Source organism: Chinchilla lanigera, unplaced genomic scaffold (assembly GCF_000276665.1).
Source record: "Chinchilla lanigera isolate Chin_1 unplaced genomic scaffold, ChiLan1.0 scaffold00039, whole genome shotgun sequence".
Taxonomy (NCBI): Eukaryota; Metazoa; Chordata; class Mammalia; order Rodentia; family Chinchillidae; genus Chinchilla; species Chinchilla lanigera.
In genome coordinates, this window is record NW_004955440.1 from 13,132,304 (window position 1) to 13,141,426 (window position 9,123).

A 9,123-nucleotide genomic window follows, 5' to 3' on the forward strand; every position below is an offset into this window, starting at 1 on the left:
AGAATTTCTTTCTATTATATGCAAATAAAATCCTGTGCTATAGTATAAAGCTAAGGCTTCAAAGATAAACCAGTGCTGATTCTGCACAGCAGTTTTTAGAAATGCATGTGCAGAGCGGGAGAGACCAAGGAGACACCAAATCCCAGGGAAACTTGCAATTACAGGGCAGTTATTAACAGAGTAATTTAAAGCTCAAGATCATGATCAAAAGTAAATTCTCAACAGCCCAAGTGGTGAGTGAAGAGCGACATGTGTGCTGGAACACAAGAGGGACCCGTTCAGCCCAAAAGGATGCCACAGAGTGGTACTAATTCACTCTCCAATAAGAAAACTTCAAATCCATGGTGTTGGTTGCCAGCAAATGCAATTTTTGAAAGGGTGGAACATGTTCATATTTCCTTAGCTTTTGTCAACAACTTAGCAGCTGTGTTCCAAATGGACTGAAGTTGAGCCAAAATATTGTCTGGCAGCCCTGAAAACAGAATCTGACAATAATTGATTTTCAGAGCATTCGCAGCATGAATCCCAACATTCCACAGTCTGAGGACACTGGGGAGACAAGGGAGAAGTGAACACAAATACTTATTCCTTAATTCTATGGCTCGTACAGGACCAAAGAAAAATCTGAACAAGAGACTGGTACCATCACTCTGCTGCATTGATTAGGACATGGTGAAATATTTCTAAGTAAAAAATAATATATCTTTGTGCCTGGATGTTTACTACAAATCCAGAAGGGGCTTTGCTGACTGTTAGGATACTGCTTTTAGGTATGACCTAAGACAGAATGCATATAAGCTGGATTTCCATCATTTGAAAATAAAAATATATCAAGTACTGCATTCAATAACAAGGGAAAATGTGGAATATATCTCTCAGAGTTCTTGAAAAGTGATTCTTTACAAGAAGAAATGAATATTAATTTAATTATCAGTTTTAGCCCTACAGGTCAACTATGTTGACTCACTGGTCAGCATTACTTAAATAACTTGGGGACCTATACAGTGAGTCTTCTATTTGTGATTAAACAGACATCTGTGCCAACCAATGAAAAATGAATAAAACAGAAAGTCATGCTTTCTATGTCACTAAAAAGGAATAAATCTCTAGCGAAACACTTAAAAATCACAAATGTATAGTCACACAATTAGAGTAAAAGGATGAAGAATCTTCAGATGTCATTTTCAGAACTTTTATTTGGTAGAGGAAACAGACTCTAAGACTTTATGACAACTTATGTCTCTTGCCAAGCTTTCCTGTCATATCTATGCAAAACTCAAGCTAGAACTGGGGACTCCGTACAATCTAGTCAGAACTAGTTTTTTCCTGCAGTTTCAAATTATGCAGTGTCATCTGCGAGCAGGTACCAAGTTCCTTCCTATGGAAAACAAACATCGCACATGGTCACCCTGGTGAGGGTGTGCCCCTCCAGGACCGTCCTCTCTCTGATTCACATTTCCTGAGTTGGACAGCACCTGCAGCCACGGCTGGCATCTCACAAATCCAGGATGGTTTCGTTGACCTGGGCTGGAAGTGGCTGCTTCCCAGACCTTTGGCCGCACCAGCCTGTTGAAGGGCTCTGATCTTAGAGTGGACTTGCTTTACTGGCTGCAGTCAAAAATGTGCTTTCAGCATTCTGTAGAGGTTTGCCTCCGAATCAAAGTTTCCTCTGGATTTATGCTTTACTTTTAATCATCATTTGACCTCAGTTTAACATCTTCCATGTTGTGCTTCAGCACATCCCCCTCAGACATTCCACAGGACAATTATTTGCTTCAGTGCTTCAAAATAGCTGTGACACATACAGAAGCAACCAAAGTATTTTGCATACTTGTTATATAACAAGCAACTTCCCCATTTTATATTACTTCATCCTTAGACCCTTTCTTTTAGACAAACTATAAGGCAAGTATTCCTAAAACCGATGTTGCAGGTGCAGGGACTGTTTCACCGGGCTTTTGTAGATCACCTAAGGAGAGCAGAGGAGCTGTAATAACCGTTCCTGATCACTACACGGCCTTGAGATTGAGAAGTGCCACCTTGGCCATTTCATGCCCCGCAGCTGGATCCAAGTTTATTAGCAGAGAGCTGGGAGGTCAAGGTCACACTGAATCATCTCCACTTAGGAAAAACTGTCAGCAACTACTATCCTAACTTCATCTCCATCTTTCGAAGAAACTCCACCCTCAAGATAATTTAAAGTCTTTTAGCTCTTCCTGAATGTAGAACCTAAGTTCCTGTGGTCTATACAAAACCCAGCCTCATCCCGGTCCTCTAAGTCCCCGCTCTTCAACACCCCAGAGTTTCTATAACTTCTGACATCATCTCTCTCACACTGGGCCTCGCCAAGATAGTGCCCCCAAGCCCTTTAATATTTTAGGAATTATTTTAAATCACAAGTTTGCTTCCCTTTATGTGTATCTTCTAACACTAGAAATCTAAACTATTGGTAACTATAGAGAGAAACTTTCAGATTATATGTTTGTCTTTATTAAAAATAGAAAAATGAAAGTTACATTTAAAAGGTAGGAAGCATGTTATTGAAGTAGAAAATTGCAAACCAGCACTTCATCAGCATAAGTTATTCAAATAGGGCTTGATCAAAAACTACAGTGACAGTTTATATTAAAAATATATTACAGGAAGAGACACATTGCCTTTATCCCCCTCCGAATATTCTCCCTTCTTTCAAACGTATTTATTCCATCCGTCTTGCTTTGTTCTGAAACAGGTCTAGAAGTCCTCTTGCCTGAGTATCTTCAGGTGTGCAGTATGGCTGCCTTGATGGCCTGAATCCATTCAGAATGTTTTCCTTCTATGATCATTTTCACTTTGCGGAAGAGGAAAAGGTCACCCAGTGCCAGATCTGCCTTTGAGGGCACACCATCGTGTTTTCACGAACCTGCCTTCTGTCATCATTTCAGTAAGCAGCAGCATTCACTCTATTTTTGGTCACTCTTCTTAAAGATGGGGATTTCATATGAAAGCAGATTTCCATAGCTGCTTAGGAAAGTACCAAGAACAATGGGATAAGTACGTTCAAAGCTGGGCATATGTTTTGAGTGGAACTATGGACAAGGTGTCTTTTACTGTAATATGATTTTAATATTTGAAGATTCACTGCAGTTTTCAATCACCCTTGTATTTCCTTCTTTTCTGTATCTTTATTTTCCAAAAGAGAAAAACTCAAATCTTTGAGAGTTCATTAGGAGATTGAACAAATGATAAGAAATGCCTCCCAGAAAAGTTAGCTACTCTTAAACAGCTGTTAATTGTAGCTAAGTGGATAATTAGCAATTTTTTTATTCCGTCATTATTTCTGTATGATATTTAATGTGGATAAGTTTTGTACAAATAAACACACTTTAAGGAATTTAAAGAATGTCTAGTGTCAAGCAGCCATGACATTATTACCCATAGCTTTAAAAATATCAAGCTGAAATATATTTCTGTCTTAAAAGTAATATGATGATAGAATTCCATAGATTTGGGAATTAATGCAGAACATTTCCTTATCTTCTCTTCAGATACATGTGTTACTCTTTCACTAATAGAAATCCAACATACTCTCAAGAAGAATTCTTCAGTTGATTTCATTCAAAAATATAACTCGGGACTGAAAACCTTACTACAATGCAATCTTTATGTAGGTTACTTTCATCTTCTCTTAGTTTCAATGGAAGAAGTATATAATGTGTAACTATTTTTAGGAATGGCTGAGCCTCAATTCTTTGGTATCTCTCCTGAGAATTTTTTCTAGTCAATAGCAACTCAGGAGATTTTTTGTGGTAGCTCAATTTATGGTAGATCAACACCCTTCCCTTTTGTGTCGTGAAAAATCCTGAAAAGTATCACACAAAGATTATCATGGTAACAATGAGTGCATGGGTCAGAATGCTAGGAAAATGGGTAGACTCTAAGACTTGCCTTTACAAGTCAGTAAACTAGAGCTTAAATATATTCTGAGTCACATGCAGTCTTCTCAAAGAAACAAGGCAAAGTTTCAGGGGAAAAAAAACGATGAAAAAATTAAGGCCTAGAAAAATTCACCCATGTCTTGAATCAACTGCCACGAAATTATAAGTGAATGAAATTGAGCGTGTCTCTAGGTACAAAATCCATGCAATGGCAAGCAAATGAATATGATCATACGAACAGATGTGGAGGGAAAACCAGCTAAGCCAAATGGACAAAAAAGGTGCCAAGAGCCTTAAAGAACTCAGAGAAATGAATTCAGGAACCAGTCCTGGCAACCTAAAAGAGAGCCTATGTAAAGACTGCAACTGTGATGAATATGCTGTGACCACCTGTACGAACACATGCTGCTATGCTCTTAGGAGGAAAACTAGGATCTTTTTTTTCACTTTGTGGCAAGTGGAAGCTCTTCAAAGACGGTACCTTTGAAGTAGAGGGTTGAATTCTCAAAATAGGGGGAAATCATGAATCCATTTCCCTGATTAACACTGAGCATAAAAGAAAAACAGAGAATGTGTTATTGTTTCAATTCAGTTCTGCCACCAACACTTGGCCTAAGTTACTTTTCCTGGACTGTTTCCTAAACTGTTTCCTAAACTTCAGTGTCAGCGAGCAGCATATTAGCAGTTCCTTGCAGAGGAGGAAAGGATCAATCCATTTATACAACCCATGCTAATTTGCTTAATCTGGAGGAAGGTTTCAAAGTAACTGGAATAATATATTAAGTGAATACGTTCCTGGGATTCCTGCATAAAGATTGGTCCTTTCACTTTGGCATCTATGAAGAGTTGAGCAACAGTGAGTTCAAGGTTTCCCCATAGGAAGTTACCTGGAAGATAACGAGCTGTCATCTGCAAAAGGCAGAGTGTAATGTGGGTCTTAACAGCAAACAAGGGCAATGGGTCAGAGACGGCTGGATTGCCAGGAAAGCAGGAGGGAGATGGAAGGCTATTGACTTGTTGTATGGGACACTTTACAAATGTTTCCAAAGACATTTTATTATTGTAAAAGTAATTTTTCTAATACGTACTTCAGATTGTTAATTATCATAAAAATTAACAGAAGTATAACAGACATCATTATATAATGAATTTTTGAAGAAACAGTGTAGAAAACTTGGCTGGCTTTCTCAAGACATCAAGAATTAGATTTTTAATGAAACTCCATATATTTTGCTCAGCTCTGCATTACTAAGTGGAAAGGTGAATGCATAGATAATAAAACTTACACAGAAAATTGTAGAATGATATGGCTAAAGTGGTTCACAAAAGTACACTGGGACAGTGTCTCCTCAATTAAACAAACTTACACCCAAAGTGTTGCAGTGATATGAGCAGAGTGCTTATAATTAGGGATAAAAACTTAAATATTTCAGGAAAAGGAAACTGTCATGCTGGTCCTGGCTATGTCCTCAGACATTAAAATATATCAGGGTCAGTTTATACCAAAGATCAGGGGGAAGCCATGCACTTATCTCCTTTAGGGTTTAGCTGTCAGACGTCCAGCTGTCAGTCCACTGAGGTACAGCTGCTGCCCTAGGCGTCCTCAGCCTTACAAGTCATCCAGAATCTACCTGCCCTGTCTACATTCTCTATTACACCTCCCTCCAAGCCATGCTTGTTTTTGTTTTGTTTTTAACAAACCTTTCAAGAAATCAGCTTTAGCCGAAGTAGGACAAGGCAACTAGGGAATAAAGCTAAATCTTGGTTACTATAAGGCAACACCGAATTTCCACCCTACTCTTAGAATCCATCATAATCTCTTTTTTCTTTGAAAAAGATAAATTAATGAAGGCTGAGGGTAGTAAACAAATGATAGTCCCTAGTTTTTATACTAAATCAAATAGAAACTTTCATGACGACCATAGAGCCATTGTCACAGGCTAAGAAGTTAATTGGCTCTAAAAGTTTATTCATGGACTTAGTGACACAGTGTCTGTTTCTGCAGCAACACAAAGATAGTTGTGGAATATGAATCTTAGTCTGATCATAATTAGGCCCTCAATATAGACACAATTCATATCTGCAGAATATTCTCTGCCATGGCAACAGAGACTATTCAGACTCTGCTTATTTCTGGGGATCCTGGAAGATTTAAACCTCCAAACTGCCACGCAGGATGGCTCAGGCTGAGCAGGCTGTGTCCAAAGATCAGTCGTGTTCATTTTCTATTTTAGTTTTAATTTTTCAGTAATAGGCACTGAACCTAGGACCTTCACGCTGAGCTACAGCCCCAGCCTTCTGCTTTTTCTTGTTTTTAATTTTATGACAGGGTCTCACTCTGCTGCTCAGGCTGGGCTTGAACTTGTGACACCCCTGTCTCAGACTGCCACAGTGCTCAGAGCGCAGGTGTGGATTACAGTGCCCAGTTTGTAGTTCCCTTCTAATTCCACACTGCTGTTGTCCTTGTCCTCTTAACTGTTACACTGGTAGAGATTTTATTAACTACAAACTGTACTAAAATAAACATAAATATACATAAAAACTAAAGCTCAGAAAGATAAATGGTTAATTTCAAGTCATGTGGAACTCAGGTGAAAGATTTGGCATCTGATGAAGTCCTGCTTCCTAGTTCAAAAATGGTGTCTTTCAGCCATGTCTTCATGTGCTGAAAGGGTCAAGGAGTCTTTTTATCAGTATTTAATCTCATTCATGTGACCAGAGTTAGTCATCTCCTAAAACCATTGCCTCCTAATACTATAATCTTGGTAACTTAGTCTCAATGTATGAATTTGGAGAGCTCAAGCATTCAGAACATAGCTTTAAGCCATTGAGATTTTTGGAACCATCGGTATAGTAATTTGCCTACCTTTTTTCTCTTTGCCATGCATTCTTCATATACCCTAAAACTGCCTCAGTGTCTCTCCCTGTTTTCTACCGTTTGCATTTACTTTAATAAAATTTCCATTTATAAAAGTATTCGGCATACCACAGAAAATAAAAAGATTATCCTAGCCCTCAGACATCCACCAATGGAAGCTCAAAAACAAGTCTTTCTTGGTACAGTTTCTAATCTGCCACAAAAAGGTGGGGTAGCCCAACACTGGAAATGTCTTTCCCTAGAAACACCTATGTTGATAAAGAGAAAATGCAAAAGCTAAAACTCTCACAGAGCCCCAGATATTCAGTAGATGTACAAAATTGAATACTAAAGTCTATCCAGTCTGTTTGCATGTAAAACAAAGCCTGGTCTGTGTAATAGGCCTTTACTGAAAAGCCAACTTAGATTCAAGCTTGGTATTCTGAAGGAGGTACATGAAAATATCTATGAATATTTTAAGTAATTGTGTATAATTCTCTGGCACAGGGAAGAATATAGTGCCTTCCATCCTTTATTATATTTTATGATTGCTCTCCTAATAATGTGTGTGTGATATTTCCCAGTTGTGAAATCTCCCTGATTGCCAGTGATTAAGATTAAATGAGAAGATTGCACTCCTCCCCCAGGTAGCTGTTAGCAAACATCTGAATCACAGTGATCTGTTGGATGAACTAAGAGCGTGCCTCTCCCTAGTAAATAAACATTCAATCCACATTACACTGCTGCATTTATATGCACGGTAGCTTTTGATCTAAATCATCCATTTTCTCTACAGTTTAGCAAACCATAAGCTTCTTAAGGAAAACAAGAGTATGGACTGCAAGATCCTGGTTTTACACTTATTAAATAAACCAGGTCTGAGTCTCTGCAGAATGCAGGCATTGGAGCTTCCTGGATGTGAGGACAATATAGTTACTAATTAACGACAATCAGTCCAGTCCTCTTGTACCTTGTTTTGGCCCTATTAAATTATAAAAACAAAGTCAAAGCAACGATATCCACTCAGTGATGAAGATACAGCCACCAGAAGAAAACACAGAGGGGCCACAGTGGAAGGGTGTGTCTCCCTGACAGTGCAGTGCCAGCACAGCTGGACCCGGCAGTGTGGCTGTCATGAAGAGTGGACGCCATTGAACGGTCTTCTTAAATTGGGTGGTGACACAAACATCAACATTCTAAGAAAAATAACTAAAAGTTTTGCAAACTTTTAAGCGTATCAAAATAATATCTTTTACTGTTGTTTAAGCAGGTATTTGCACAACGGTACCAAGCTATGCCATGTCTGTCATTCGATTGTGTTATTCCTGTCTCCTGTAATTCCTGCCTCCTTTGTTCTGTGGACAAGACTTTTGTTCTTTCTTGCCTCGTGTCTCACCTCCCTGGTGTGCACCCCTCTGAACCTTCAGACAGCCGCAATGTCCTTTCTCCTTGTCCCCATGGTCTTCTAACGCTTACCTACTGATCTTGTAATTTACAAAGCCACAGGTCTTTGAAGACAAGTGCTTCAAGTTTCCACCCTCAAGACCTACAAAAATGTAATGTACTTATTGGGTTCTCATAAATATTTGATATCTCCATGCAATAGTTTTCAGAGTAGGGTCTTTGAAGTCCAGAGAGTTGCTAAAACCTTTTAGAGTAGGTGGAGTTTATATTAATTTTTATATTAATACTGTGGAGTTATTGCCTTTTTCATTGTGGTGACTTTTGCACAGATGGAACGGACAACAATGGTAAGTGCAGCAGCGAGGGTCAGGCTTTGAATCAGGTGGACGGCAAAAAACACAGCAAGTGGTCCTTGCGCTCTGCACTGTCTTGCACCTGCAGGATACACAGTGCCCATTCCCCTTATGCATTCCTCGACAAAGCAGTAAAAATGTATTAATTGCATTCAACGTTGACCCCTGAGCATGCGTCTTTTTAATCTCTTGTGTGATAAAATAGGCCCGAGTGCTTCTACACTCTGTACTAAAAATAATTTTCTCAAGAAAAACTTCTTGGCTGATCGAGTTGCAAAGTGAACTTGCAGCATTATTCCTGGAGAACTATTTATACTTAAAAGAATCAACAGGTAAATTGTCACTGTTCCCCTTGGAATTTGGCAGAAACGTACACATCACTGAATGGAGCACGTGCTTCCAGGTCAAGGAAAACACTTGGCCCTAGGGTGCAAATGGTAAAATTCAGTTTTTTCAGTAAAAAATAAACTTTGAATGTTAATGTCTTCTATTTGTGCTTGACAGCTTCCCAATACTTCAAGACTTCTGATGGCATCGGTGCTGATACTTGGGAAAGTGAGTTTCTGGTGTTTTATAAAGAAACGTGTCACCT